This window comes from Myotis lucifugus, unplaced genomic scaffold (genome assembly GCF_000147115.1).
Source record: "Myotis lucifugus unplaced genomic scaffold, Myoluc2.0 scaffold_36, whole genome shotgun sequence".
Taxonomy (NCBI): Eukaryota; Metazoa; Chordata; class Mammalia; order Chiroptera; family Vespertilionidae; genus Myotis; species Myotis lucifugus.
The window spans coordinates 5,369,675-5,396,804 of record NW_005871084.1 but is presented as its reverse complement, the minus strand read 5'-3'; the positions used below and the strand labels follow the sequence as shown (position 1 = coordinate 5,396,804).

Genomic DNA, 27,130 nt, shown 5'->3' with positions numbered 1-27,130 from the left:
AAGATCGTTTTCTAGTCTAGTCATTTGCATGCCACGTCTGTATTGTTTCAGATGTAAGTCCCCTTTTCTCCTTTGCGCATAAAGGTCGCCAGTGGGTGTGTGCCTGTGCCAGTGATATAGCTTGAGCAGACTCGGTGCCAGGCGCTGGCATCACCAGCCTTGGTTTTGTAACACGTTCGTGCTCGCATGACCTCAAAAGCTGTTGTGAAATTTTTTTAAACCAAACACATTTCAATTTACCGAAAACAATAAAAGAAAATGAAAATGCGCTTTAGCCAAATAGTCCCAATCCTAGGCTAGGGCTTTTCCTAAGGAAATACTCTGTCAAAGGAATAAAACAATAGATACATGAAGATCTTTGTTACAGCTATTTGTAACAGTAAATAATGGTAGGTGAATTGTAGCACATTTACTAGACTTTTTAAAAAGTTCATGATATTGGTGAGTATCTTGAATCAGCAAACATAAGTATGACAGTTTTATAGATGCTTATGATTTAAGATCCAAATGGAGAATTTGGTTATAATTTATGTTTATAATTTAAGGTAAAAATGGGGGAAATAGGACAAATTTCCATCTATGTTGTGCAATTATGTATTAAATATGAATACATTTTTTAAAAGCCCAGTAGGAAATAAGGCAAATGAAATGGTTGATTGATTAGGGGATGAGAATTTTGCATTATTTTTAAAGATTTAGGATTTCTGGTCTGGCTTTTTTGTTTTGTCTTAGCACTTCAAACAATAAAACATTTAAAAAACACACTATAAAATTTATTCCCGGGAGGGACTCTGTGTCAAATTAGCTTTTTTAAAAGTTGGAAATAAATGTTGTGTTGAGATGTCAATTAGCTATACTGGAAGCACCTTATCAATTGCTCCTTCGCCTGATGTGCCCTTATTCCTCCTTACTCAAAAACTAAATCATTTAGCTAAAAATTTGGAAATGGAGCTCTTTGGACAAAGAGCACCCCTTGCTTTCTCATCTGTTGCTACCGCTTTCCAAAATTCAGGAAGTGAATCGATTTAAATACTGAGGCACACTTCTATACAAAATATAGGCCTAGGTAACATAAGACATTTTTCAGAACTGACCATATCAAAGTCTTTCATTGTGCTTTGGACTGAGCTCACGGTAGATACCCAACAAACTGCAGACAGAATGCAGAGAAGAAATGATATTGCCCACCTGGCACCTGTGGAAGGATGGCGCGTGTCCTCCAGAGCAGCAGGCATCCCAAGGCGGGAGGCAGGAAGGATAACGGCTGAGGCCCAGGAGCCCGTGGAGGACACAGCTCATCATAAGCCGTCTCCACCGGGACATGAGTGGCCCCAGAGTTGATGAAGGCGAAGCACGCTGCACTGGGGCCTTCTCCCCAATTTCCACAGCCTTGTTAACAGGAGGTGGCAGGAGGTGGCTAATGAAAACCACCAGAGAGCCTCTGGTTTTGTGTAACCATGTCAGTTTATTACATTCCTTATTGGAAGCTCTCTCAGTTGGGACACTGAAGGGCCTGATTCTTGGAACCAGTATTTATCCTTGAATCAAAAACTCTTTGGAAACATTCCTGTGCTTTGCCATTTGAATCCATAACACACTAACAAGCCCAGAGGCTTTTTTTTAGTAGCTTTAACAGCTCCCCTCGGTGGTGGCAGTTTGTTAGTTTTTGGCATTTTAGATTTGCCTGGAACAGATCCAATTTCCTCACTGGTGAGCTTGGCGACTCGCACATCACAGCAGCAGTAGCCTTCTAAATAACACCGATGGCGCCAATCTCGGCAGCCAGTGGCTTCATGCCACACTGTCACCTTGGCTGTACTCCTGCCGACAGTGTGGTCGCTGTTGACATCGGCATCTGTTTGGCTGCCTCTCTGGGCTGAGGCTGAGCAATGAAGGGGCCAGTGTGGGTTTGTCAGGGCCAGGGATGCGCCTTAAAGAGACAATTAGCATGTTCTCAGGGTAGGAATGCTTGATGCACTTGCACTGAGCGCCTGCTGTGTGGTTGCTGGGGCCAAGCTGGTGTGGGAAGACGCTGGATCAGGTGCCTGCCGATCTGGGTGGCCCAGCTGGCTCCACGGACCCTGTCTCCATATGGATGTTTTTTATCCTACTTTGCTTCAAATTTAGCTGAAATGCGTCCATCCCTTGGGGCACGGTGAAGTTTCAGTTCCCATTGCAAAACCTTTTGAGGTCCTCAGCAGAGATGAGAGTAACTGCTGAGTATGAGTAGTGAGTGAGACCTGGGCCTTCTCTTGTGAGTAGCTAGCTGGTCATTTATTCTCTTTTCATGCGGCAATGGAACCCGAGTGCTGGCATCGGCAGAATGACAACCTCACCTGCATTCCCAGGGTTCAGTTTGCTTCTTAGGAGCTTCTTTAAGGGAGAAGCTTAAAAAAGAAAATAGATGCAAAGATTTCAAAAAACTGGGGGAAGCGAACCATCTGCTGCCAAGTTTCAGGAAGGAGAGAACACTCTCTCTGAGTGGCTTTCAACCGTCTGCTGTAATAAATGATGAATTTTCCTAGTACATCACATTAAAGGGATTAAAAATGGTACTGCCCTCCTTTTATATCCAATTTTATGAGTCACATCTACGATGGTGTGTCATCAATAATAACAGTGGACCAGACAGCTAAATGAACTGCCCGAGCAGAAGGCTCCTGTGTGTCGGGAGTTTCTGTTAATCCTTCCTGTCCACTGGGGGAGGGGGTTCCCTCCTAAAAAGGGGCTCCCAGAGCTCTGATAAATTCAGAGGCCAGGGCCTGTGGGGCTGCAGGCAGGGGGAGCCCATCTGCACCCCTCTGGGGTATGATGGGCCAGCCTCTCACCAGGCCAGATTTCTTGTAGACTCCCCGAATTGGTTTTCTTGGGGTGCTGTAAAAAATTACCATGAACTAGGTGGCTGAGAACACAGAAATGGATCCAATCGTGGCTCTGGAGGCCAGAAGTCTGTAATTAAGAAATCGGCAGGATCATGCTCCCCTTAAGATGTGAGGGAGGATGCTGCTCCAGCTCTCTCTTCTAGCTTCTGGTCCTTCCTGTTTGTGGTGGCATAATTTCAGTCTTCCCATGGGTTCGTCCTTTGTACACATCTGTCTTGAATATCCCCTTTTCATCAGGACACTAATCAGATTAGGGCCCCACCCTATTCCAATAGGACCCCATCTTAACTAATTATATCCTTAATGAGCCTATTTCCAAATAAGCTCATATTCTGATATTCTAGGAGTTAGGACTTCAACGTCTGAATTTTCGGGAGACAAAATTCAACCCATAACACTCATCTAGGTGGGCCTTTCCTTGATACCTGTCTTGCAACTTCAGGGTCTCCAGGTTTTTCAATTCAAATTATGAGACTGAAGAGGAGAAAAGCCAGCTTGTGTGGAAGCCAGCATAGGTGAGGAATCCCAAATAGGTGAGGAACCCCCCATAGGCGAGGAAACCCCATAGGTGAGGAACTCCAGAGAGGTGAGGAACTCCAAATGTGGTTTGTGTCCTCCCTGTTTTTATTCTTCCTTCCTCAGATTACAAGGGCCTAACTTCACTCTCTATCCAAAGAAATGATCTGGAATTAATTGACGCTAAAGGGACAAAGCACAGGATTATGGAGTCTTCATGTCAGATCTCACAGTTCACCTAGTCTAACTCCCTTCCACAGATGACCTTGATACTTCAGATACCACAGCCTTAAGCCCAATGAATGGATGTCCATAGTGGAATTCTGGGGACCTGGTGATCAAGGGGGACAGTGTTTGTGGGGGAAGGGTTGATTATGAGAATTCTGAAGTCACACCCAAGAGGCCAATTTTTCATCCCCTGGATTTTCATGCCTTGGATGCAAATAGCATCTTCCTTGAAGCCCAAGATTCTGAAGGAGGTTGACTAGATGGTGAACACACACTCCCACCCTGAGTGGATCAGAATCCCAGAATCACCTGGGAGCTGACATGGTGAACTTCCACCCCCGCCCTGAGTCACCACCACATACACTGATTCTGATGCACTGTGCCCTGGAGGTGAGTGTCTGAGCCCTCAGGTGTCTTGGAGGCGGACATACATTGAGATCTTGCTTCGGAGCTCAGAATACTTAGTACATTTAACTTCTCCACGTCCATCAGAAAGGAATGTTTAAAGTGATTATTGATATCATTGGATTAATATCTACCCTATTTGTTACTACTTTCTATTTGTTGTCCTTGATCTTTTTTCTTATTTTTGTTTTCCATTCTTTTTCTTCCTTTTTTGGTTTTAATTAAACATTTTATATTATTCCATTTTCTCTCTTTCTTAGCATAGCAGCTATACTTCTTTTTAAATTTTTTTAATGGTTGCCCTAGAATTTGCAATATAATTTACAACTAATCTACATTCACTTTCAAATAACACTGTACCATTTCATGGGTAGTATGAGTACCTTATCCTATATAATAAAAGAGTAATATGCAAATTATCCCCTTGACCGGGAGTTTGACTGGAGTTCGACCAGTGGGTGGAGCCAGCCCACCAACCACCTGGGGCCCCTCCCCCCACCCATGCATGAATTTGTGCACTGAGCCTCTAGTAATAACATACTAATCCTAATCTCTTCTTCCCATCCCTTGAATCATTGCTGTCATTTCCTTATATGTATGTAAATATATACATAAAATATATACATAAATATACATAATTGAATATATTGTTACTATTATTATTTTGAACAAAATGTTAGTTAGATCAATTAAAAATTTAAAAAAATAAAAAAATTATTTTATCTTCACTTAACCCTTCTTTATTGTTCTTCCTTTATTTATGTTGATCCAAGTTTCTATCCAAGATAATTTCCCTTCTCTCTAAAGAACTTCTTTCAATATCTCTTACATAGTAGGTCTCCTGGAAACAAAGTTCCTCAATTTTTTGTTTGTCTGAGAAAGTCTATTTTTCCTTCTCTTTAGAAGGATAATTTTTCAGATTACAGAATTTTATGTTGGTGGTTTTTTTCTCAGCACTTAAAATATTTCACTTCACTTTCTTCTCACTTGCATGGTTTTGAGGAGCAGTCCAAAGAAATTCCTACTTCTGTTCTTCTATAGGTAAGGTGTTTTTTCCTCTGCTTTCTGTTGAATTTGTTCTTAATTCTTAACTATCTATAATTTGAAATGATATGTCTAGGTGTACGTGTGGTGTTTTTTTTTTCTCTTCTTTATTTTGCATTTATGCTGCTTGGTGTTTTCTGAGCTTACTGGGTCTGTGATTTGGTGTCTGACTAATTTGAGGGAATTCTCAGTTATTATTGTTTCAAATATTTCTTTTATTCCTTCTTGATTTCTTCTCTCTGAAAATCCCATTATGCATATGTCATACCGTTTTCAAAAAATATATTTATTGATTTTTTACAGAGAGGGAGAGAGAGGGACAGAGAGTTAGAAACATCGATGAGAGAGAAACATCGATCAGCTGCCTCCTGCACACCTTCTACTGGGGGATGTGCCCGCAACCAAGGTACATGCCCTTGACCGGAATTGAACCTGGGACCTTTCAGTCCAAAGGCCGACGCTCTATCCACTGAGCCAAACCAGTTAGGGCCATATGTCATACCTTTTGTAGTTGTCCCATAGTCCTTGAATATTCTGTTCTCTGTTTGTTTTTTTTTTCAGTCTTCATTTTCTTTACCTTTAAGTTTCAGAAGATTCTACTGACATACCCTAGAGCTCAGAGATTTTTTTCCTCAGCCATGTCTAGTCTACTGATAAGACCACCAAAGGCTTTCTGCATGTCTGTTACAGGGTTTTATATCTCTTCCATATTTTTTTGTTTTGTTCCTAAGGATTTCCATCTCTCTGCTTACCTCGCCCATCTGTTCTTGCATGCTGTTTCCTTTAACCACTAGAGTCCTTAATTTATTTATCATAGTTGTTTAAAATTCCTTGTCTGATGTTCCTGCCATGTCTGGTTCTATATTTGCTCTGTCTCTTCAAATTATGTTTCTTTGCCCTTTTTGTATGCCTTGTAATTTTTTTCTTGATAGTCAGACATGATGTGCTGGGTTAAAGAAACTGATGTAAACACGCCTTTAAAAGATTCAGGTGCCACTTAACAGCAGGGATATGTTCTGAGAAATGCATCATTAGGCGATTTCATCATTGCGCAAACATCATTAACAAAAGTTTAACAACTTATACACCTCCTGATTACACGGGAGAGACCCAGGAAAACTGAGTGACTTGACGAAACGGCTGAAGCCACCACCTTAAATACCATCTGCCACTGAACACAAATGGAGATGGGGGTGAGGGGAGTCTGTTATGGGAGGTAACCAGGAAAAGCACAGTAAACAAGGGTAAGGTTGTTATGCAGATTGAATTCTCTGCCTTCTGCATCAATAAAAATTTCTAGAAATAAGGGCACCCCCCTTTCCTAGTACAGGGAGGAAGGCACTGTCTTTTACAAAAGGTTAATTTCTACTTGGTATTCAGGGCTTCTCCCATGTCTGCTGTTTCTTAAAATTCACCAGCCTAAAATAATCCTTATGCCAAAGAGACATATTTTGGGATGACACAATATGCTCCCCTATAGCTGCTAGGCTACAAACCTGTACAACATGTTACTGCACTGAACACTGAAGACAATTGTTACACTATGGTAAATATTTGTATAATGCGTTGCGCTATGTTAAGACAGCTACTAGGCGATGGGAATTTTTCAGCTCCATCATAATCTTATGGGACCATTGTATATGCGGTCTGTCATTGACCGACTGTTATTCCTCGCATGGCTGTAATGTGGTGAGGTGGATGGGGGAGAGGGGGAGGGAAGCATTCTATAATCCTGCCATGGTCTTTTAGTGAGCCTATCTGTGCCTCTGGACGGTAAACTCCACAAGTGTTTCTTCGCTTCAATCTCCCTCCTTAGGCGGGGCAGGGTGGCTAGAGTAGGCTGGAGTTGAGTATTTACCTTCTCCCAGGTTAGTTAGGTTAGGCTCTGTTAACTCCCTGAGGTTAGGCCTTGTTAAAAAGAACAAGAGTATCTAGCTTATTCCAAAATGGTTCCCTTTCCCCCTCCCACTGCCAGAAGTATGGGGGGACTTTCCCCCTGTATTTACAAAGGTAACCTGGTTGAACTCCTAGAGGTAATCTCCTGGGGTCCCCCTGGAGTTTTTAGCTCTCAGACTTGTCCATACTGAGCCACCAGCAATAGGTTATTACTGTTCAGGTTTTCCTATCTGGGCAAGGAAGAGATATTGTTTCTGCTTACAGGGACAAGGAGACCCAGAGGAGAACAGTGAAAGAACATTCTCTAACCCACTTAGTACACCTGTTTCTCAATCCAAATGTGCTTTTCTTTTCATAACTTTTATCCTAATTTTTAAAAGTAATACATAGTTGTATACAACTTTGGAAAAATCAGAAAATATATTTAAAAAATTCTGTAATCCCTTTCTTTACCCCGAGATCACTACTGCTCATGTTCCTTTATATTTTGTTTCTGATGTTCTCCTATGTATCATATTTTCTCCATGTCACTTAAAACCCTTATGCATATCATACTCAATGGCAGCAGCATCATACATTGTTTAGATTTTCTATACTTTTATTAACTGTCCCCTTGTTTGGGAACTTTAGGTTTGTTTTGTTATTTGGGGGCAAATGTGTTTGATAACATTTGATTATTTCCTTTGGTTGGTGTCCTAAAAGTAGAGTTGCTGGGTTAAAGGGCATAGGCATTTGAAAGGATCTTGATAAATACTACTAATTTATTTCTAGAAAGTTTATGCCTGTGTCCCTTCCACATGTTAATGTTGATTTATCTTTGTATTACAGCTGCCCAACCTATGGGCAGACAGTTCTTTGTGGAGTAACAGGCCAACAATCAGTGTCCGGCTATACAGGGGATATGGAACTCATGTTCCCATCATTTTTGTTATGATACAAAGCCCACAATAACAGCACCCCTCCTCTTTTATTCAAATGCTTTATTTTTTCCACTGCTGCTAGAGAAGGTTAGTGAACACAAGACCAAGAAAATCTCAGAGAGAAGAAAGCATTGCCAGAAACCAGTTACCCACTTTTTTCCCTAAATAAATCCAATCCACAACAGGAAGGAAATGGGAAAGGAAGAGAGGAAATGAACCAAACTGGTTGCTAGCTGCTCGCATTTCCTTCCAACAAATCATGTAATATGAACTGCCAAGGCAGATATTTAATATCAACAGAGTCATCATTTTATGAACCAGGAAACTGGGTGATGTTAGTGGAATTGTTGGCCAGCTCAGTGCCTAGGTTGATTCTCGAGGCCACTTCTAGAAAAGTCACTGTTTGCAGGGCCCACAGATGCCACTGAGTGACCTGGGAAAACCTCTCTGGTTGACACCTCATTCCTAATCCCTTTGTTTCATTAAGATTTTACTATAATATTTTATTGGAATACATTTTAGATTTGTGAACAGGTGTACCCACAAACCAGCTTATTAAATAAAACATTATAAATAGAATTTTGCTTATTCATTGTTACATTCTCTCCTTCTTTCACACCCCATACTCAGAAATAACAATTATTCATAATTTAGTGTTCATCATTCCCAAATATTTCTTTATACTTTGCTACATATTTCTGCATTCCTAAGCAAAATATAGCATTGCTTTTCATATATATACTAGAGGCCTGATGCACGAAATCATGAAAGGGGCTTGGCCCTCGCAGCCACAGAGGCTTGCCTCGGCCCTGGCTTCATCCAGACGGACATCCAGAAGGTCGTTCGGCTGTCCGGTCTAATTAGCATATTATGCTTTTATTATTATAGATACATACTTTAAAACTTTTATAAAGATACTGTATGCTTCTTTCCGAACCTTGCTTTTTTGTTTCCCATCATGCCCATGAAACTTATTCATGCTGAACAAGTAGCTCAAGTTCAATCATTTTTGCTGCTATATAATACTCCTTTGTGTATACCATTTATTTATCCAAATTTTTAATGATAAATATGTAGGCAGTTTCTTGTTTTTCATTTATGAAAACAATGATGCTACATAGAGTCTTGTACATAACCTTTGGGTTTCTATACAGCCATGGTCAAAAGGTCTGCACAGCACTAACTTTTCTAGGTATTGCCCATTTGCTCTCCAAGAGAGCTCTGTCTTTGAGCTCCCATTGCCCCACAGCCCCATCAACTCAACAGTGCCAGACTTAGAGTTCTATTCATCTGATGGGTTTTAGCTTGCAAACCCCTAATTACTAGTGGTTTTGCATGTGTTTATTGTCCTTTGTTGCTGCTTCTGTGAACCCGTTCATGTTCATATTGTTTGCCCCATTTTTGAATGAACAAATCTGGCAGAATGAGCATCATGGTCAACCCCAAAAGGGGCAAAGCCATCACCAAGGGGTAGCATTGGGAGAAAAGGATGACTTGTCTGGATGGTGATAATTGGCTATTGTTTAACTACCAGCAGATGGAACCACAGTGCTCCCCACTCCTCCTCGAAGGTGCAGGCCCAGGGAAATCTCCCAAATGACTGAATTTTAGGAATGACTCTTCAGAACCATGTCAGTCTAGCTCAGCCGTGGGCAAACTACGGCCCGCGGGCTGGATCCGGCCCGTTTGAAATGAATAAAACTAAAAAAAAAAAAAGACCGTACCCTTTTATGTAATGATGTTTACTTTGAATTTATATTAGTTCACACAAACACTCCATCCATGCTTTTGTTCCGGCCCTCCGGTCCAGTTTAAGAACCCATTGTGGCCCTCGAGTCAAAAAGTTTGCCCACCCCTGGTCTAGCTCCACCAATGAGTCAGTTCAGGGCTCTTTACTACAAGCATCAGAAACTAGCTCCAGTTAATTTAAACCAAAATGGAATTTATGGAAAGGGTGCCAACAATATTGAGAGGGTTGTATAACCAGGACTTCAGAAACAGGAAGGATGTCCCCAAAGCATTTCACAGAACTGACCTGATGAAGACACCATCCTCAACCCAGACACTGGACATCATCATTGACTTTGGCATTGGGGACCACATGGGTGACTTTGACAAAAGTGGGTTCACTTTTAATGGGAACAAACGGCTGATCTGAGTGAGTTCGGGAGAGAGTGGGAGAAAAGGAAGTGGAAGCTGCTCTGATGAAAGAAGTCCCTATATAAGGGGAAGCAGAGAACTGAAACTGTGGCTCTGGCAGGGGTGGTGTGGGGGAAATGGGTCAAGAAGGTTTCTTAAGATGGGAAATATGACTGCATGTTTGTATGCTCATGGGAAGGATCCAGAGCCAGAAAGAGAACAGTTAGTCATAGGAGCAGTTTGGGAGTAGGTGGGAGGGTGGGAGGACAGGCCACTGGCGTAATGGAGTGAAGCTGAAGCTGATGGGAACAGTCTCAGGGAGGCTGGTAGATTGGGGAGGTAGGGCACAGAAGTTCTTTTCTGATTCCTTCCATTTTCTGGGTGAAATAAGATCAATTGCCAATAATCAGAAGGGGGGGGTAGGATGCTAAAGGAGTGAGAACAAGAGAGAAAACAGATATAACTTAAATCAAAATCCAAAGGTCCCCCCCAATATTCCTGATTATTTGTATCCTATGATAAAAATCAAATGAAAAAAATATTTAAAAGGTTCACTGTGAACAACAGTGGGAGAGTTTATTGTACATTGGCTTATCTTTGGAATGAATTACTACAAGACCACTATAAGAACAGCCTCTCTGTCAGAGAACACCACAATCTATTTACCTTTCTCCAGAAACAACAGTGACCGAGTAGTTAACATCTGCTTTCCAAGACCCGAAGTCCAAATTGTAATATTTATTCTGACTAACCTTCAGAGAATGAGAAAGGAATCTTTTAGAGCCAAGGGAACATTTTAACCAATGGCAACACACACACACACACACACACACACACACACACACACACACACACACCGTGACAAGCACTGCATTTGAGAGAAAAAGAGACAAAGCCAGGAGCAGCCAGTTTTGCTTTTCTAGAACTGGAAACGGTCTGCTTATAATGCGAGAATCAGAATAACCTTCTGTGGATGTGTAAACAGCAAAGATGATTCTGCCTGACGCAGAACCCCTGATGCCAGGCACAGTGGGTGTTTCAAAACGAGTGTTTTGAAACTTACCGCCTACACTTGCCACCTCCCTGCACCGGCTGGATTTCAACACTGGTCTAGTGGTGCAATGTTGATATCCCCTGGCAGAAACTCCTTCCCAGAGGCCATGGGATGGGGCAGGCTTCCGGGTAGCAGCTTCCCTGCATAAGGATTTGATAGTGTGCAACCTACACATAAATTTGATTTGAATATTTATTTTCAGCACAAAATTCTGCCAAGCCATAAATTTTCTCTTTGGCCCTTTCCCCAGCATCATGCTGCTTCTGCAAGCACCAAGGAGAGTGTGGCTTTGACTATCAATGATCTGTTCAATTTCATTTAAAATGATTATTGACCCTCCCACCCACCCCTTTCAGGGGTGATCTAATTTCTTTGGAGATCTGTGCCTTAGATGCGGGTTAATTTGTTGATTGAGTTAGAGCGCTGTCAGAACATCAGAAGGTCTTGGTTTGGCTCTAACCCGTATCTCCCGGTGAAATACTGGCTGTAATGAAGTTACATTGGTTGAAAAAATAAGAGCTGGTGAGTTACAGCCAGAATGTGACACTGATGACAGTCAGTCATTGAAGGGGGGCGCACATTGGTCTCTGCACTGCAGAGCCCATGGAGCAGGCCTGGGAGTGGGAACATTGGTGACTTCTAAACAGAGGCCGCTTCTTCTGGGAGCTTTGATGCAACAAGTAACGGGCTGAGAGGCGCTCTCCAGTCCCCAGGACTGGAGTCTCCATGTGACTCTCCGTGACTCAGCTGTCTTGACCTCTTTGGGCATGCTCCAGGCCGTGCATGCTTTGCCGGCCCAGGCTCCCAGTCCAAATGCAGACGGCTTATCAGCCAAGCAGATGGACAGAGCAGCTCCCCCTGTCCCCGGAAACGGAGTTTCCCCTCCCGAGCGGGGAAGGATTTCCGGCGAGGACACCGCGTGTAAAGTGCTTGTGGCTGCAAGGCATTGAGGATGTGAGTGATCACAGCAAAGCTCACCCAAGCTGCTGGGACTTGATATAAATAACTCTGCATTGGCAGCAGGTGGGAAGACAGCCAAGAAGCAATGGATACGAGAACAAACAAGCAGGCCTCGGGGAGGCCGGCCCAGCCAGGCCAAACCACAGTGGCAACAGGCTTGGCGGTGGTGGTGGGCGACTGTGCCAGCAACATGGCTTTAATCCTTGTGAGTGACATTAGAAAAGACTATACCACATGCAACCAGAGCATCAACCTAAAGGGGCACAATTAGCAAGCATGTGAATTTGCCTGGTTTGATGTTTAAATATTAAGCAGCCAGTCAGAAGTTATACATTGGATAAAGCACTATGCTCGAGGAATAACAAATAGCCAGGAGACAGTTACAGCACCCCCTCTCCACCTCCCACAAACAGAGCTTACAACTATAGGGAGATGCGTGGGAGCTGAGGGAAAACCTGGATTTATTCTAGCAGTATTGTATACTATCCCCCAACTAGCGCTGTATAAAAGAGACTTTGTTATTGCATTGTTCGGCTCATCTATAATAATAAAAGTGTAATATGCTAATTAGACTGGACGTCCTTCCAGATGACCTTCCGAATGAAGCTGGGGCTGCGAGGGAAGCCTGGGTCCCGGGTGCCGGAGGGAAGCTGGTGCCGGCAGCCGGGGGAAGGAAGGCCTACTCTTGCATGAATTTTGTGCACCAGGCCTCTAGTGTTAAATAAGGAGAAAAAAATAGTGAGATGATCCTAGAGTGGGAAAATTGGGGAACAAGCAAATATGGAAAGCAGCATGGCCTTGAGTTTGACCACCAAGGTCAGCACTGTAATGATTAGTCTAAGCCACCGGCCACAGCCCAGTGGATGGGGAGCAGAAGTGGGGACTCTTGCATTAGGACCCCAGCCCTCAGTAAAAGCAAATTCAAGTCCTCTCTAGATAAAAGCATCCCTACCTTAGGCTCTCAGGACTCCCAGAAGTTAAGATCAACCAATACATTCTGAATCAAGGGCATGAAAAATAAAAAAAAACATGTTAATAGGCTACCATGAGTGAGAATCAGGAGAAACTATGAATCACCGAATTCACCCCCATTCTCCAGATAGTAAAATGATCAGACTCAAAAATATATAAGATAAAGTATTTTAGAACTTTAAAATTTTAAAAAACACATACTTTATGAGTGGGTAAAATAGCGAATTAGGTATAGTTGAAAAGGTCATTTTATTTAGTCCTTGAACAAATATTCATTGAATATTTACCACAAGTCAACTACAGTTCTAGGCTGGCACAATATAGCCGTGAACAAAACAGATAAAAGTCCCTGTCGGCACATAGGTTACAAAACAGATTATAAGAAGTAATAAAATGCATAGCATAATATTTTGAAAACCATAAATCAGGGAAGAGGTATAAGTAGAGCTGTATTTTAAGTAGGAAAAACAGAAAAGGCCTCATTGAGAAGTTAACATTTGGGCACAGATCTGAAGGAGTGGAGAAGCAACCCATGAAAATATTGGGGGAAAAGCATTTGGGGCAAAGGAAACAATAAGTACAGTAGCCAGGAGGAGGGAATACAATTGATAAATTTGATTGCCTGGCAAAGAAGCCATGTGGGTGGAAAGGTGGGAGTCTAAAGGTAATGGGGGCATGTCCTGGGGGTCTTGCAGGATAATAAGGGATAATGCCAGGCAGCAATCACACTTTAAAGGCCCATCTGAAGTTAGTGGTTATCAATTTAAAATTGAATTTATTATAAAATGTGCATTCCCAGCGATTGGTACAGCTCCTTCATCCCGGCTTGTCTGGCCTTTCTTCTCTTGTGCCTGGAGTCCTCTCCTCCCCTAGTCCTTCATCTTTGATGTTTTTCCTGCCCCTTCTGTCAGATTTATTTGCACCTCATCCCTGTTTCTACCTCACTCTGCACTTATAGAACTAACATTGTATCCTGGTTTCTGTTTTATGCCTTCATTCAGGAGCTCCTTAAGGACAGTGATAAGCCACAATCATACTATCTAATAAAAGACAAAGATGCTAATTTACCGTACCTTCGCTACAACCATCAGCCAATCAGAGCAATATGCAAATTAACCACCAACAAAGATGGCGGCTAATTTGCATACTGCAGGCAGGGCGGGCCAGCGGGAGCCACCATCTGGGCACCCGTGTGTGGCCCCGCCGCCAGCCGGGACCCCCATGTGCGGCCCTGGGCGGCGGGGCTTGGCGGCACGATCGGCCTGAGGAAGCCCTATTCTTGCAGGAATCTTCCTGCAACGGGCCTCTAGTTGAGCATAATGCTCCATCCATTGAACTAAGCTCCGTAAATCCCACCAGATCATTGCAGGGAAAAGCTAACTGGTGACTGTTTGCAATAAGATTCTTTTGGCACTGTGACCAGATTTGGTTTGTCTTTAATTCAAGCACACTGCTGAATGTGCAATCAATATTTTAGTAATTAGTATAAATAGTTCTTGGTATAAATCAAAGTTGTTATTACTGCCTTAAGCTTTGGCTTTGGTAGCACATCCTTTCTTGGAGACCATGTTACTTTTCTGTGTCAGCTGCCTCAGTGGGCTCCCAGCACCATTCTCCTATAAAGCTGCACATTGGGGCGAGCTGGTTAAGGAGGGCAGACACCGCCTTCAGTTTGAGTAAATCTTCAGCATCTCTCTCACCAATGGGAGAATCAGGCCTCCATGCCTAAATGCAGGATTCTAGCCAGAAGGCTGTGATGTTTTGTCCAGGCCACCCATGACCTCTTACACAAAACTCTCCGAGGAATTATCAGGGCCTAAGGTCACTCAACTTGAAGAAAGCCCTTGAACGCTAACTGCGTGGCAGAGGTGTCCCATCTAGATGTAAGGGGACCGGCCTTTTGCACCCCTGTCTTTACCCTAGTGGCCATCCAGTCACAAGCAAGGCAGATGCCGTGTCCCAGGCCAGCCCTCCAGGGAATCAGCTCTAAGCAGTTGGGGAACAGGAGTACTGGCCAGGTAAAGGGCACCTGGGTGGGCACCCGCAGCCACCAATGAATGCTCCCAGGAGATTCAAGCTAGAACAAGACAGCTTACCTGACAAAGATGAAGCAAACACAAAATCTAGATCTTCCTTCTTTTCCCATGAGGAACTAGGCTCAGTAGCAAACCAAGACAGAGGGTTCTTCAGGAAATAGTGCCTGATGGTGAAGAAATTCATATGTAGCCCAAAATTTTCATGAAAGTTCTACCAAATGGCTTAGCCTTATCTGAATTATCCACAGCATGGCAATACATATATTTTTCCATATTCACCAAGGGGTCGTCCCACCTCTGAGTTCTCCGGCATCTCTCTGCCAATCTCACAGCCTCCCTCTGTGTTAGGAGAGAGTCCTACTATTCAGCCCAAGTCCCTATAATCACTGTCATTTCCACCCATGGCAATTCCAACTTCCTAAATGGTCTGAGTGAACAAGAAAATCTAGATGTAGTCATGCCAAGAGAGTCTCCAGAGGAGGACACCTGGCCTCAGAGGCCAGCACCCCAGAGGCGACCCTTTCTTCATTTTTTAATTACAGAGAACTGTCATGTGATTCAACACAGAAGGCTTTGATTTGACTTCTTATAATCAGAAGGGAATATCCTGCTCACCTCTCAATTTTATCTCAACACTGCATCTGCTATTACTGTCCTTCGTTTTTAGTCCAGCACAGACATTATAAAAGATGGCTTACTAACTACTCTTTTAAAGGCAAGTTCGACTTAAAGACAAGTCTAAAGCTCCACTGTCTGCCTCCCTTCCTGTTCTAAACAATATTCATGTGCCTCTTGGTTTTTTGTGAACTGGACCAGTGGATACCCCACTGGACTTGAACCCCCATGAAGGTCACGATGAGAAACCTGTATATTCCACTCTGTTCTTGCCTGTGGTTCCAAACAAATTAAAAACCGAAAACAAAGATTCTAATAGGAGATGAAAACAAAAACCTAATTTACCAAAAGAACTAGTCATTTACCCCCTGAAGGGATGAATAGCTCAGGCCGTGTTCTGAATCAGGGCACCGAATTAAAAAAACACATGTGTTAAATGTATATTTAAGCCTTACCTCAGACAGATGACTAATGGGTGTTATGTTGTGTTTTGTGTTTTGTTAAACTCACAGAGATAATTATTTATTCAATAAAATGTAAACAGTTATCATAGCATAATTGACACTGAGGGTAGCATTTTTCTCTCCCCGCCCCTTCCCAGCTGCACTTCACACAGCCAAGTAGCAGACAACATGATTATTGGTTTGCTTCTACAGCTTTGTGACAATTTATGGAAAGACGATTCGCGGGCCTCTTCTTTAACAGATCTCCTGCAGGTGCCCCTTGTAAATTCTATCCTGACCTGAACCCTTTATTTCTAACTGATTCATTTTCTCCAGAAAAGGGGGCTGTTTGCCAAGCTTATTATTTGGGAAGGGGAGATCATCCAGCTATAAGTCCTTTTCTTTTTCATTTATGAGCTTTTCAGGGCTAGGAAAAGTTTGGAACCACCAAGAGATCCACTGGGCATCTGTCCAGAGGTCTGAGGATAACCTGGATGCTCAGTGCATTTCAAGATCCAAAAATATTGGGAATAGATGGGATCTGGTTAACCACAGAGAACAACCTGCTCATCCTGCAGGTGAGCTAATGAGAGGGGTATTTCCACACCTGAGAGCTAGTTAGTAGTTAAAGCCTGTTAGTAGAAGAGCTATGTCTAAATCCAGACCAGTGGTCACTGCCCTGCATTATGGCAGTTTTCCAGTCAGCTCCGTGGGTCTCTCCTGACTTTCAGAAGGTACCACTCTTCCGGAGTGACTGAATTTCTGCACAGCATCCTGGGATATGTGACTCCAAATAACCTCTATTTGGAATATATCTCATAAATCACTCCAGTTTATCAACATATTGTTCAGGAAGCATGAAAATATTCTCAAGATGTGTTTGGTGCACAGCTTGAGAATACAGTAGTCCTCTGTTATCTACAGAAATACATTCCAAAACCCCCACTGGATGCCTGAAATCGGATAGTACCAAAACCTATCTATAGATTCACTATTTCCCCTATACATACATACCTATGATAAAGTTTAAGTTATAAATTACTCACAGTAAGATATTAACAACAATAACCAATAATAAAATAGAACAACTAAAACAATATACTGTAATAAGTTATGTAAATGTGATCTCTTTCTCAAAATATCTTATTGCTCTGTACTCACCTTTCTTCTTCTTGTGACGATGTGAGATGATAAAATGACAAGCCTCGTCCCGAATCTGTGTAACTAGCCCTCACTTGCAGTAAATGGCTTGGTGTCACTTGTTTTAGGGGATCCCTTGCTCAAGTCTTCGTACAGGCTCCGTGCTTCCTGGTGCAACCACTGCCATAAATCAGATGTGTTTTCTTCAGTCTTCCAGCTAAACATTTAATGTATCTTCCATCTTAACTAGCTAAGCACTTACCATGCACTGTGGCCATAATTTTTGCAGGTTGAGGTACGACAGCAAAACTAGCAGAAATTTCTTGTACCTTCTTCACAATTTCAGGAATAGAAGATTTGTTCTTACCGGTAGATCCTAGCAACCGGTAAGAACAAATTCTTTTCTTTTCCTTATTAAGTCTAGAGCTTTCACCTTTCTACGTAAAGGAAGCACCTTATGGCTTCTCGGCGGAGTATCTGAACTGCCAGAATCACTACTCTTGGGCTTTGGGCCACTGTTAAGTAAATAAGGGTGACTTGAACCCAAGCACTGAGATCCCACATCAGTCCATCCCGTCACTGAGTGGGTTACTAAGTGGAGACCAGGACAAATGGATGAACCACATCCGGGTGGGACAGAGCGGACCACGTGAGATTTCATTCCCCTCCGCAGAAGGGCCTGCCATTTAAAACTCACAAATTGCTGACTTTTGGAATTTTCCATTTACTATTTTCAGACCGCGGCTGACCCTGGGTCACTGAAACCGTGGAAAGTGAAACCGCGGATAAAGCCCTTCTGAGAACCCCTGTTAGCAGGTAGCAAGAGTTCAGCTATATTCGTGCTTCTGTGTACCCCTCCGTTTCCTGGACAGGCAGTGGAGCTGTGAGGGAGGGAGAGGAGAGCAGTCCCAAGGTTTCAACCCCCCTGGGTCGCGGCTCTTTGGGAGGCATGGCAGAAACTGCTGCTGTTCTTGGAAGCCTGTGGCCAGAGGCCTCAGTGCCTTCTGTTCTCACTCACACGGGCCTTCCTCAGCTGCATTTGATCACTCCAGACATTGAAGGGCTGCCCCGAGCCTGCAGAAATTCCTTGGCTCAGCAGCGCCTCTGACTCATCCTTAGGGAGATACCAGGAGCAAAGAGGCGGATGCGCAGGACACAAGGGGCTGTGTCCCAGGGAGGAAGGTGGGGGGAATGCAGGACACCCAAGGACACAAGACGCTGTGGTCGGATGTTCTGTCGGTAATCCTCCCCGTTTGCTTCTGCTTCTCCCTCCATTCCTGATGTTTTCAGAGGAGTGCTTGTTCTGGTTAGAAACCACCAGGGCTCTGAAAATGGCCCCTCTCCCATCCACCAGCGGGGGATAAACGATGCCCTGGAGGTTTAAATCATCATTAATGAGGACACTTCTTTACTGGATATGCTATTTTTCTTTTGTAAAAGGGACAAAGGACTATTGACTGGCTGGCTATTTAAGTTTATGAAAACATACAGCGTAGGTTCCTAATGCTTTTCTATTATTTTCAGTAACAATTATAAATTAAAGAAAAGGTAAAGCTTGAGGCTTTTTCTCCCTGAAGATGAAATATGGGTCGCATCCAGGAGCTCTCAAAAATTGGTAAGAAATAGCGTATCTCACTCCCCCACCTTCTGGGGGACAGAGGGCTGTCCCACACCTGAGGCAGGAAAACGGTGGCTGCAAAGAAGACAAAAAAGTTGCTCGAACCTATCAACTCTAGGCTTCAGTTTGTATGAAAAGTGGAAAACACGTGCTGAGTTACAAGCAGACTCTGAGGACGATCAGGCAACGCGAACCTGGTCATCGCCTGGTCATCCTCGCCAACACCTGTCCGGCTTGAGGAACTCTGAAATCGAGTAGTAGGCCAATACCATCGAGTTGGGCACCAGGTCTGGAAAATCCTACCGAGGATGCTCACTGGCCGCCATTGACCCGGGTGATTCTGATATCATCAGGAGCATGCCAGAACAGACTGGTGAGAAGAAAGTCAAGCAATATTTTTCTTTAATAAAACTGGCCAGAGCTTGTTTTAAAAACTGATTTTAAAAAGTAAGAAATATTACTTTGAACATTATCAAATAAGAGAAAGGGTAATACCTTGGTGTCTTCTGAGCTACTCATCGTTAAAGCAGTTTTCTCAGGCAAAATGCCCTGATCAACTATCAGTGGTTCTCAACCTTGGCTGCACATTAGAATCACTGGGAATCTTTTTAAAATCCTGATTTCTGGGCCTCATCCTCCAGGAAATTCTGTTTCTTTGTTATGGGGTGGGACCACAACATTAGTAACAAAGAAACAGAATTTCCAGAGGATGAGGCCCAGAAATCAGGATTTTAAAAAGATTCCCAGGTGATTCTAATGTGCAGCCAAGGTTGAGAACCACTGAACTATATCCTCACAACCAATAACCACACAAGTGAAATGAAGCACCTGCAGGTTACACCTGTTAAAGATCTGTTAGGCTAGGATGTCAAGGAAGAGAATATTCCTCCACCCCTCACGCCTCATGGTCCTTCTTGCTATAACCATTGCTTACAAAAAGGGTGCCATGTTTTTATGTTTTTGTGACCCTATTTCTGAAATTGAGGCACAGTTTTGTCACCTGCAGGAATAAATATAAGGACATAGATACCTACTGTCTTGGTTTGGATTTGCTCTCTCCCAAGAGCAGAGCCTGAGTAAAGAGCTAGGGGCAGATACTCGCATTAGAAAGTGTATTTATCTCCTAGGATTGCTGCAACAATTTCCCAAACTGGGTGACTTAAAAGAACAGAAATACATTTTCTCACAGTTTTAGAGGCCAGAAGTCCAGAATCAAGATTGTAGGGGAAAACCCTTCCTTGACTCCCCCTGGCTTCTGGCAGCTGCCCAAATTCTGGGCGTCCCCTGGCTTATAACTACATCCCTCTGATCTCTGCTTCCAGCGTCACTCGCCTCTTCTGTGTGTTTCTGTGTGTCCTCCTCTGTCTCTTAGAAAGACGCTCGGCTCTCATGGATTTAAGGCTCAGCTGGACCCAGTATGATCTCATCTCGATCCTTATCTTAATACATTTTGAGGTTTGGGTGGACATAAAATTTGGGGGGAATATCATTCAACCCAGCACAGGCTCCTTTCATGTCCCCAATTCTGGAGTTACCTATGTTGACAGTGGGACTAACCTGAAAGGGCAGGGAGAGTGGATGTCATGCCAGGGAATGAAGACCATAGCTGGTGCTCAAAGTACCTCCTTCACACTCCTATGGCTGAAATTTCCCCAGGAACAATGCCTAAGCAATTTGACTCAACCTTCAAGACTTGGTTCTCTGAGACTCTCCAAGAGTTCATTTCTTCAGCTGTGATTCTCAAGGGGGCAGGACACTTAGAATCACATGGGTATGGGCATCTTTACAAAGAACACTAGCTCCAGGAATTCTGCAATGGTGGGGGGTGGCTAGGAAAGTACCTGATTATGCTCTGATTACCTTTTCATATTCTAAAGACATCTTGATATTTAATGTTCAAATCTTGTGATTGTTGTTGGATCATAAATGATTAGAGGCAAATAGGGGGAGTTGAGTGAATAAGAAATTGGGGGCGAGAGGGTTTTAGTCCCAGTTCTGCCTCTAAGGGCAGCTGCAGGCACCACCATGAGTAATGTAGTTCAACTCTCAGCATCTCAGTTTTCCCATCTCTAAAATGGGAATGATTCCACCCTTACCTTCTGTCACAGGTTGGTGTGAGACATATTTAGAGCAGAAGTGTGGGTGGGGACCGAGCAGGGGCTGTCTTTTAGAAATCATCCCTGCACATTCTGAGGGCAGTGCCATGGCAAATAAGGATGTTGGCATGAGGAGGGCACTGCCCAGGAAATCGGGCTCTGATTCAAATGAGACATCTGAAGTCTCCAGGGCCCAACCATTCTGATGATGCCAAACAAAGAAACACGACAGTCTGAATAGTCAGCGGTGCCCCTGGGTACAAGGCAAGGCCTGAGAGATGCCGTGCCAGGAGCTGACTTTTCACTGCATAGGCTTCATTTGCAGGAGCCCAGGCTGGTGGCCAAGTCCATTTGACCTCACAGCCAGGCCCTGAGGATGCTAGAAGGGGTCTTAGGAATTACTCAGGAAGCAGGAGAGAAAGTCATTTTTGCACAGATCCCAAAGGTAAATAGTGGCTGAAAGGAGACAAGAACCCCACTTTCCAGTGGCAGGGAGGAGAGCGTGTAGAGGAAGGGAAGGCCAGAAGGAAGCCTGCATTGCTGCCCTTGAGAGCTGGCCTGGAGACTAGAGGGATGGAGCTGGACTCTGATATCCGTGTCCCTTCCCAGGAAAAGGGGTTACAGCTTGAGTGGGAGAAAATCACCTTGGGATGTCAGCTTTTAATTTTGTTTAAGTCCTGTATTATGATGATGAGGTCATGGTAGCAGAAGGGGATGCTCCTGAGATCTAACCCCCCAGCCTCAAGGCCAATGGCTTATCTAGTTAAAGGTTGTGGGTTAAAAGTAGGTAGTAGTGCAGTCTGACTCGTGCAGGAATACAGAAAGGGGGGCATTGTCTGTAGAGAATTTTAAAACCCTAGTAAAACCATCTAGGAGTTGGCCTGCCTTTGATTTTCACCATGCATTGGCAATTCTAAAGAAGTTAGTGATACAATATTGCTCCCTGAATAATATTATTGGTCCAAATTTGAACCAACTGTGGTTACCATTGAGTTTAATCTTATATACTTAAGCCTAAACTAGCACATTCTTCTTGTTTATGCTTTAATAAATACTGTATTCCATGTAGAAATTCTTTGGCTCTCAGCCCACAAAGACTCAACTACGTACTTTTGTTTCCAGATAGTGCATGAGAGGAAACAGTGGGAGCGATTGGAGACAGAGGCACAAACTTCAGTGACCTTAAATCTGTTGCTCAATGGAACCATATGAAAGTATTTGCAAACTGTCAGAATCCACCTTGAACAAGGTACTGATCTTTTCCTTGAAGATCAGTGCAAAGAAATTGTGGAGAGGGCTGTTACTTCCTAAAAAACAACAACAACAACAGTGAGGAAATGGACAGTTACATAGAAAAGAGAATCAAATTCAAAGAGGAAATGCTGACCTATGGTGCTGGTCTCAGGTTGCTAGGTGAGATTAAAAGGGCTGTGTTGGAAGCCTGAGTCACTTTCACCAGGAGTTGCACAAGGAACAATGGTTCGAGTAAGGCCCTGTTTGCTGTCATTCAGCCAATTCTCTAATTTTTGCAGAAGAAAAACTTGAGACCCAAATACAGTAGAAATTTGTGATAAGTTTCCTGGTGATTTTTTGTGTGTGTGAGAGAGAGAAAATTTCAACTGTGGGGACATTTGAAAGCTGCTAGAATTGATCGTGAAGAAACAAAGATGTGGACTGTGTTGCTGTTTCTGGAATTTGCTGACCAGGAGTTGATCTGGGTCTCTGCCCAATGTAGCTGTATGCTTAAGATTCCCCTAACCACTCATATGTCTCATGTTGCAGGTGAAAGAAAACTTCAGAAATTAAAGTGGATGAAAAATATTTCTCAACCAACTCAGATGAACTGGCAAATCTGGCTACGCTGCCTACTGCATGTGAATATTCAAGAAAGATCAATTTTGATGAAATCAACAAATTTGCAGAAGTCTCAACAACAAAACTGTCATGTTCTGTTACCATCATGTAGGCAAAAAGTTTTCCCCTTTTCTTAAAAAAAAAAAGACACTTGAAAGTACTTATTTTTCCCTTTTTTGGCAATGACCTGCTTATTTACTCATTTATTTATTTAACTACCATGATTATATAGTTGAAGTGTAATCAAAGAAAAATTTCATTGTTTTCATTTCTTGCCCTGCTGTTATTTCTTTAATTACATGATTATGACTAAAACTAACTTGGTTGTATGGTAGGGGAGTTGTTGAAAATAATCCACTCCAGGCGTGAAATACCTGAGCCACCTTGAGCAGACATAGCATTCTAGGAGTTTCTGCCCTCACTTGTATGCAGCGAATAATAATGATGCATAATTTTACAATAACAACAGCACCACACCACCAACACTGATACATTTCTGTGGCTCCTTTATCACACGGCAGACACTTGCTCTCTGCTTCTCTTCTTGGTGGATCAAAGGGAGAGTTTTCGGAATCCTCTTGAATGCACCTTGATTCTCGGGAAATGTCAGCTTCTACTCTTAGGTTTTCTTATTTCAATCCACGACCAGCAGAGGCAGGACTGTGAAATGTGGGTGATTTATCTTTGGCCTTCAGCCTTCCTTTCGCTCTCCTCTCCTTCAGGAATTTAATTCCACTGCCTCCCACGCTCTGTTCCCCAGGCTCCTTCTCAAATCCTCACCCACTGCAAGTCTGCATGATATAGTGGAGGAAGCAAGAGTCTTGGGGGTAAAGTTGACCTAGTTTTGATAATCCTGGCTCTGCCACCTACTGGATGTATGACCCTGGGCAATTTATTCTCTGAACATTGATGTTTTTTAATCTGTAAAATGGGAATAATAGCAGATTATGAAAATTGCATGAGTAAACACATGTAGGACTTAGTATCATGTCCTATGGGCACCAAGACTCTGGACTCGAGGGATAGATGTTGGAATGACAGAATTTTAGGCATTAGCTAACAGTGAAGTTGGGAGGAATTTTAAGAGTGATCAGTTGTCTCTTTTGAAAGACCTCCTCTGTACTGTCTTAAAGAATTTAACCATCAGTAGATGGCTTTGGCCCTCCCAAGAAGGACCCACTTTAAGGTCTGATCAGTTTTATCTCAGTGCCCACCCTCAACCCATTGCAGTGAGAAGGACTGTGGGGCTTTGTCCCTGCTGCATGAGAAGGAAAGCTGAGACTGATTTAGTAATCCTGCATAAATACGGTTTGGCTTGTTTGGATTCAGATCCTGCTTCCCTTGAGCCAGGTCATCATTTGAGAGGAGGGGCCAGGCCAAATCTTAAAGAGCTGCTTGGCAACCCTAATAGTTGGCAAAGATGGAGGAAATTGGTAAACAATGTTTTAAAAACATGTCAAATGCCAAGCATCCTGTATTTCATTTCTAATGTTTATTCATGGATATTTGCTGCTATTTTTCAGGAATTCCGGTAGCAAGTACTCAATTATTCCAAATCTCCACCTGTGACTGAGAAGGTGCTTCTGAAATATATTCATGCTTCCAACAGGGTGAAGGGAGAGGTGTCCTTTGGGGTAATTTCAGGGACATCAGAAGACCCCTGCCTTCCAAAACACTCCCACCACCTTCTTGGTGGCAAGTAAATGAGGGCAAATCCTGTCTAAAGGTAGAGCAGCTTACAAATAAATGTCTGTTCACTTAGAGCTATTGATAATCAATTTTTTTCCTGAGATCAAGTCTTGCTAGAGGAGGAAAGGGAAGAAATTGGGAGCCTGCAACTTTGATGAGAGAGGGAAGAAAGCTAATAAAAGAAGAAATCGAAGGCACCCCATATCAACTTCGCCTATTTCCCAATGCCCGTGAGATGGCTCAGAAAGTGCAGCCGGCCACTGAGGCCGCAGTGCCCAGGTTATTTGAGGGACATCAGTACACGTGGCTTTGTCTTTTTGGGTCCTTCCTCAGAGCCATTCAGCTAGCAAGTTGGAGGGCAGCGGGGAGCCTCATGCTCCCTCCCCACCATGCATACACCAATAGCCAACATTGAACCTCGGGCAGGCAGAGACGGCGGGGTTTGTGCCAGCTGTACCTATGGCAAAAGCCTGCACCCGGGTGTTTAACAGCTTCGCTTTGGTGACTCGTGTGTAATAACTGTGTCGCTCTCTAGTGTTTATAAGCCCCCTTCCTCCGATGTCCTCAGAAGAGCAGCAGGAAGAGAAGGAGTTATTTATGGAGGACCTGCTAGGTGCCAAGCTCCTTGCGAGGAAGTTTCGTGTTTCCCTTCCAAGCCTCATCACAGCACCACAAGGAAAAACTATTTTTCCAACTCACGGTTGAGGATCAGGAGGGTGTCATGAAGCCAGTGTGAGTAGGACCTTTGTCACTTGGAAAAGGCAAACTCTTCTATCGCCAATACAAAGGGGAAGCCTCTTTCAAGGTGCATAGTGTGGTGCCTGGAGAGCCCTTCTCAGACTCATTGCTCTTCAGTCCTTTTTGTTTTTGTCCTGATATCCATCTATCCTCCCAAGTTCAAATACTGACAGCGATCCTGATGGGAGAAGTGGGTTCAGGTCCTTTCTTCTGTCCAACTGGACAGACACTTAATCCTGTCAGTCAAACCATCTCATCCTTCTCAGCTGGTCACTCTCTGAGTGTTGTAGTGTACAGGGTGTTAATGGGCACAAAGTGGTCATTTTTTGTGGTCATTTGCTCAGTTTAGCCAGCACCAGATGGCATCCACCGATGAGATGCTGACAGCGTCTTCTCTGCCCACCCCAGCCACCTCCACGCTGGGCACCAGGCTATCTTAATACGGGTGCCTCCTGTATCCAGCCCCATAGTCCTGCGCACCTCCTTTCATTCATCTCCAACTGACTCTATGGTTTGGTTGTGTGTTGATCCTGAGCCCTTCAAGGGAAGGAGGGAGGAACTTGGTCATGAATGAGGCTGTTAATGAGGCAAGCAGTCGGAGGTTCTGTCTAATCTGAAAATTAAGTCAAACGTTAAGGATAAGTAAGGCCAGAGCAATTTAGGTCTGCCTAGTTGAGATCCTCATTCATTCCCAGACTGCTCCCTTTAACTGCCGGAGCTCAGAGGGAAGAGCCAGCACCCTGGGCCCAGCCTTCAGTGGGGCTCCACCTAGCGGAACTGTCTTCACATGCAAGCATTATGCTGCCAGTGGAGTTCCTTTGCGTAAGGGGCCTGGCATTTGCTTCTTATTTAGGCACTGTGTCAACAAGATGGTCGGGCATTTCCTAAATCCAAATAAGCCGAGTTAAGATGTCATGGATTTAAACAGGGCGTACGTTAATTGAGTGGGGCTGTCTCCAAGCCTCATAGCTGGAATTCCATTTACCCTTGAGTGGAGAGAGCAAAGTGGATGTTACACTCACTGGGCGGAGTCCTGGCAGCTGGGAGAGAAGCAGGGGAGGAGAGGAAAGAACAAGGCAAACGTCCTGGAAATTTCCGTCAGAGTTCAGGCATGGGCAGATTAAATGAATGTCAACCTCCAGGAAACAGAGGCAGACAGATGACCTGCAACCCCAGGAAGCTGGCTCTCAGCCACTGAGAGAGGAAAATCCCCATTTCTTTTCTACCCAGGCGGACCAGGATGGTATAAAATCCTAAAGGTTTCAGTCCTTCCCACATCACCTGCTGCTCAGTGTGGCCCAAACACAAATGATTTCAATCCTTTCATCTTTTTTGTTTAGAGACAGCATGCCATAATTTTATAAGATTAGAGTTTCAGGGAACTAAAAACTGCTCAGATAAACACCCACCACCCATCAAGTTCTTTTTAAAAAAATATATATATTTTTATTGACTTCAGAGAGGAAGGGAGAGGGAGAGAGATAGAGAAACATCAATGATGAGAGAGAATCATTGTTTGGCTGCCCCCTGCATGCCCCACACTGGGGATCAAGCTGTAATCCGGGCATGTGTCCTGACTGGGAATTGAACCACGACCTCCTGGTTCATGCTCAACCACCGAGCCACGCTGGCTGGGCTGGAAGTTCTTTGGTAGGAATAGTGAGTTGAATAAACTGCTACAGACTGGTGGCTTTAAACAATGGAAATGTATTCTCTCCCAGTTCTGGAGGCTAGAGGGCCAATATCACGGTGTCAGCAGGGCCTTGCTCCCACTGAAACCTGTAGGGGGCAGTCCTTCCTGTCTCTTCCAGCTTCTGGTGTTGCCGGCCATGCCTGGCATTCCTTAGCTGTGGACACATCCCTCCAGTGTCTCCCTCCAGCACTC

At 43.7% G+C, this 27,130-nt stretch overlaps 1 pseudogene; it reads left to right on the top strand.

The window, feature by feature from the left end:
- Positions 1-9,827: 9,827 nt before the first annotated feature.
- On the top strand, positions 9,828-19,306 carry LOC102442757 (annotated as a pseudogene).
- Positions 19,307-27,130: the final 7,824 nt, after the last annotated feature.